Raw genomic sequence first — 6182 nt, 5'->3', positions numbered from 1 at the left:
CGCAAAAATCAGTTCACGCACTTAAACATATTTATTTATAATGATCTGATTAGTCAACGCCAACGCACTGCCAGTTGCACTGGATGTCCTGATGGATCATATGTTTCGAATCCAAACAAACACGATGCTACGCACACCAACATAACCAATGACAGATGGAACTGAAAATATTTTTTTATTCAGGGTTCGGGTTGGCACTGACCCAGGTTTAAAAACGAATTCGACAGATCTGTCGTATCGGTCGTATCCGTCAAGGGTCAAAATTTTGTTATCTTATCTAAAACCGAGGCCGGTCCACAAACATTGCCCTACTGATAAAAATTCGTTCGACAACAAATTCGTCAACGACAACCCGCATACTGGCAAAAAAGACTCATCTGAAAATGATTCTGGCCAATACTTGCTACAGAGCTTGCGGATTAATTTGTCGAGAAAATGTAGATACACCTTTCCTATGACTCCTTTCTACAAGAATTATATACGAGCGACAGTTATTGTTCCATCTGAAAATTGGATAGCTACGTTTACAAGAACTCAGCGTGTTTCATTAAAGAATGCTTGTGTACAATTTATAAAAAAATATTCAACTTGTGTGCAAATTATCTCGTTCTATGATACTTGCATAAAAAAAGTCAGTCGTTCGTCTACCGGACATCTGGTGGGTGATAGTAAAAACACAAAAGACTTTCGTTCAAGTGTTGTATAAACATTGCGTGCAATAAGCGGATGTTAAAAAGCTCCTCGATATAAGGATATCAAAAAATAAGCTTGTCATATTTTTATCTATTCCATGCAAGCTAAGCTTTCGATGCTGGAAGCAACCAAAACTCTTATCCTGTTTCATCTGTTAGTGTTACCAGACACACACTTTTAAGAAATCATGTACTCTATTTGACATAAAAAATTTGCGTACTCTTCTATTTGGGAGAATATGATGATATGTACACTTTTCCCATCAATATTGGTAAAAATTATTTGAGTTTCATAAATTATAATGGTTATTTTCTTCGACCAACGTCCCAAATGACGATGGGGCCATCGATGTTTAAAGGAAAGGTTTTTAAATTGAAAAAAAAAAACATTTTATTTCACCGAGTAGTGATGCTGCTTTTCTCGCATTTAGTCAATACACCAACCTTATGCGGGGCTTTCATGGTTCGATGTACCATTTTCTTCATAATTTTCAAACGCATCAGTCGATCGTTATGAAATTCAATAGTAATCAACAAGGTTTTGTCTCCTGTCGAATAACATTTGTTGCGAGAAAATCGGTTGAAGATTACTATATGAAAAGTTGTCTAATGATAAGGAAATTATTTTGAGCTTTTTAGTGGAATGTTTTCACCTGTCATAAGACGAGTTTATACAATCCCATTGAATTCCACCACTTAATTGTATCTTGACAGATACGTATTTCGACCTCAACAGTAAGGCCGTCTTCAGTGTCTCGAACTTGACTCGACTTAAGACTTAAGACAGACATGCGTTCAGTTCGTCGAGCTGAGTCGATTGCAGGGTCTGATTTATGGGGGGCCGGGGGGGCCGTGGCCCCGGGCCCCCACAAATCTTATGTACCAAAACCAACCTTTTTTGTACATGTTGGGGCCCCCACATACCATCGGCCCCGGGGCCCCCTTCCGGCTAAATCCGGCCCTGGTCGATTGGTATATAACACTATGGGTCTCCGATGCTTCTGTAAAAAGTTCGTTCTCGGAGTGAAATGATCGCCTTTCGGTACAACTTCGTTGTACGAGAAAGGCAAAAACAGATTAATCCACCTAGCGTTGGTGGTGCCTTTCTCGCATTTAGTTGAAACACCAACCTTATATGGGGCTTACATGGTTTGATGTACAATTTTCTTCATAACTTTAAAACCCAATGACCGATCGTTTTTATACTCAATGGTGATCAACAAGGCTTTGTCCCTTGTTGAATAAAACTTGTTGCGAGAAAATCGGTTAAGGATTACTAAGTGAAAAGTTGTCTAATGTTTTTTTGAACTTTTGTGCACACACATACACACACATACACACTGGCAGACAGACATGTGCTCAGTTCGTCGAGCTGAGTCGATTTTTTATATAATAATATGGGTCTCCGGGCCTCCTATCAAAAATTCATGTTTGGAGTAGACCTGTGCGCCGCCACGCCGCGCCGCCGCCGCCGGTGGTTTTACTCACGCCGCCGCCGCCGGCGATTTTGGGTCGGCGCGCCGCCGATCATAATTTTGCCACGCCGATGACTAATCGCAATAAAAAAATCAATTAACTTGAGTCGAGCCGAGTAAAATAAGAGACACTGAAGATGGCCTTACAGAGACGAAATACGTATTTATAAGACAATACAACGTAGTGGAATTGATTGGAATAGTACTAAACTCGTGTTATGATTGTTGTTGTTAGTTAGTTGTTAGAATGTTGTTGAGGTGGAACTCGTCAGAATTCAATTTTAAATCTACCTCAAGTGATGGTGCCTCTAAGACAGTGTGGTGACAAACATTGGATAATGGATTGGTTGGTTGATTAGTTGGGAATTTGAATTAGGCTGAATCTAGTAGATTTAATCTACTAAGTAGAATAATATAAAAAATGTTGAAATGGTCTTTGGAATTCGTCTAAGCCAAAGCCTCATTCAGTCGGGCACCTAAATCTGTAGGCAGTGCACAATGGGGAAATCCGATTTCAAAGGTGGAAAAAATTGATAACTTGCTTCACGAACAATTTACAGAAGAGATCAAGAGCTTATTCGAAAGGGAATTTTGCAAAAGAATTCAGTGAGCGCTGTTTCATGGACGTGGGACGCTTCTGTATGTAGTTATTGAGCTCGTTTTGCCCTAATGCCCCATATATCGCGAGTTTCCAAACTATTTGTCATTTTATCTTTAAGACATTGTTCTAAAATTGAGTTTAGCTCTTCACTATGGATCCACAGAAGGGCACTAAATATATTTTGTTGGTAAAGGTGGAAATTTAAGGGATTTTGGGGTCAAATACGCATCAAAGTGCATTTTATGTGAAATTTTCATGTATTCTGTAAGAAATAGTAATATTTACAGATAAGTGTTGATATTATTGTCTCAAAGTGTTGAACAGATATTGACAATTGTTTACCGAACAAAAATTAATGAAATAAATCGTTTCACAAATGTTTTATTTGGTTATTTATGGAGTAAAAAACGATTTTTAAAAACTTTTGAATAGCACCGATGCCAAACATTTCCAAACCATACCCGATAGCACAACTAGACAAGAATAGTCATATGTTAAGAGTCTTGATGTGATCATAGATAGGAGGTGATGGGAGATACTCTTTTTTCTTACCTTTTTGCCCAAATTCCCCTATGAAATATTATAGCTCAATGATTCTGAGCAAGAAAATGATGTTGTAATGTTTATTCAATTGATATTTTCCAATGATATAATGAAAATAACTAATAATCATATGAATCATTAAAAATATTGAATTATAGGGGATTTAGGAGTCATACAGCTCATTTAATGTAACTTTTTATATAAAATACTATAACTTTTCTCACGAGCGACTCACAGGTAAGGTTAAGGGCTTATTCGGAAGCGAATTTTCCTAGAAATTCAGTGAGTGACGTTTTATAGACATGAGACACTTCTGTATGTAGTTATTGAGCTGGTTTTGCCCCAATGTCCCATACATCAAAATTTTTCATATTTTGGTACTTTTATCTTTCAAAAATAACACTGAAATTCTGTTTTCCTCTTCATTGTAGAACCATTGTAGGTCCATACATAGCACTATATATATTTTGTTGGAAATTTAAGGGATTTTGGGGTCAAATAATCATCAAAGTGCATCTATGTGAATTTTTTATTTATTCTGTAAAAATAATAATACCCAAGAAATCATTTAGACTATATTACATCGAATAATCGTTTAGGGTTAATATACGGTGATTTACACACTTGTACGCATTGATGTAGCTCTACATATAGTCAATTTTGGCTACTGCCTATTGATTATTCAGATATTTACAGATAATAGTTGATATTATTATCATAATTTTTTTAACAAAAATTGATACCATAAAAAAACATGTCATGAGAAAAGAATATTTCCTATCTATTCCTATCTATTATCACATCGACTTTCAGAAGCATTTAAAAAATCGGGTTTTACACAATAAATCACAAAACAAAACACTTGCGAAATTATTTACTTCATTAGTAATTGTTTCGCAAACATTTATCAATGTCTGTAGAACATTTTGGGAGAACAATAATATTTCTATTAATTTTCACAGAATACATAAAAAATTCACGTAAAGTGCAATTTAATACTTATTTGACCCCAAAATCCCTTAAATTTCCAACTGTTACCAACAAATCATGTATAGTGCTTTTCTATGGATCTATAATGAAGAGGAGAACACATCTTTAGTACAATACTTGGAAGATAAAAGCACGAAAAATATGATAAACTGTGATGTATGGGACATTGGGGCAAAACGAGCTTAATAACTACATACAGAAGTGTCTCACGTCTATGAAACATCTCTCACTGAATTTCTTGGAAAATTCGCTTCCGAATAAGCCCTTAACCTTATCTGTGAGTCGCTCGTGAGAAAAGTTATAGTATTTTGTATAAAAAGTTACATTAAATGAGCTGTATGACCCCTAAATCCCCTATAATTCAATATTTTTAATGATTCATATGATTATTAGTTATTTTCATTATATCATTAAAAATATCAATTAAATAAACATTAAAACATCATTTCCTTCCTAGGGCTGAAAGTCTCCTTAATAAAGACAAAAAAAAAAAATCATTTCCTTGCTCAGAATCATTGAGCTATATTATTTCATAGGGGAATTTGGGCAAAAAGGTAAGAAAAAAGAGTATCTCCCATCACCTCCTATCCAGGATCACATCAAGACTCATAACATATGACTATTCTTGTCTAGTTGTGCTATCGGGTATGGTTTGGGAATGTTTGGCATCGGTGCTATTCAAAAGTTTTTAAAAATCGTTTTTTACTCCATAAATAACCAAATAAAACATTTGTGAAACGATTTATTTCATAATTTTTGTTCGGTAAACATTTGTCAATATCCGTGCAACACTTTGAGACAATAATATCAACACTTATCTGTAAATATTACTATTTCTTACAGAATACATGAAAATTTCACATAAAATGCACTTTGATGCGTATTTGACCCCAAAATCCCTTAAATTTCCAACTTTTACCAACAAAATATATTTAGTGCCCTTCTGTGGATCCATAGTGAAGAGCTAAACTCAATTTTAGAACAATGTCTTAAAGATAAAATGACAAATAGTTTGGAAACTCGCGATAAGTGGGGCATTAGGGTAAAACGAGCTCAATAACTACATACAGAAGCGTTCCACGTCCATGAAGCAGCGCTCACTGAATTCTTTGCAAAATTCCCTTTCGAATAAGCTCTTGATCTCTTCTGTAAATTGTTCGTGAAGCAAGTTATCAATTTTTTCCACCTTTGAAATCGGATTTCCCCATTGTGCAGTGTTGCAAAAAAATCTGCTCTTTGATTTTACTCCATCCACGCGTTTTTACAATCTTAACTAAGTAAGTGCAACTAATAGAAGGCTATTTGAATTTTCTAAATGTCCATCGTTTAGATGGAGTAAAATCAAACACCAGAATATCTTGCACAGAGTGTAAGACAACACTGCCTGTAGGTGACTCGCAAATTATGTTTGTTGTTGCACATAAGCTTTTGTGAAGGCTTGAATACATCCCCAAAGCGCCAAAACCACTTGGTATATTTCCTAGTAAATTCCTCCAGATATTCCTCCGTAAAGTTTCAATAAAAAACCTTGAAAAATTACTTTATGTGTTCTTCCGGAAATGTCTTACAAAATTTCTCCGAAAATTCGTTATGGAATGCATACAAAAAAATTGTTTCAGTAATTTCTACGAAAATGTTGTTAAGAATTCCTTAGGAGAATCGTTAAGGAATTCCTTCGGAAGTTTCTTTAGCGATTCCTCCGGATATTTTTTAATAAATTTCTCAAGAAATTCCATTTGGAGTTTCTTCAAAAACTATTTAGCAACTCTTCAATTTTTTTATTTTTTTTACCTCTTCATGAATTTCTTCGGCAATTATTCTATGAGTTCTTCAAATAAATTCTCCCAGAGATTGCATAAGGGATTTCTTCCAAATTTTCCT

The sequence above is a fragment of the Armigeres subalbatus genome, chromosome 2 (assembly GCF_024139115.2).
Source record: "Armigeres subalbatus isolate Guangzhou_Male chromosome 2, GZ_Asu_2, whole genome shotgun sequence".
Classification (NCBI taxonomy): Eukaryota; Metazoa; Arthropoda; class Insecta; order Diptera; family Culicidae; genus Armigeres; species Armigeres subalbatus.
Note: the sequence above shows the minus strand (reverse complement) of the source record.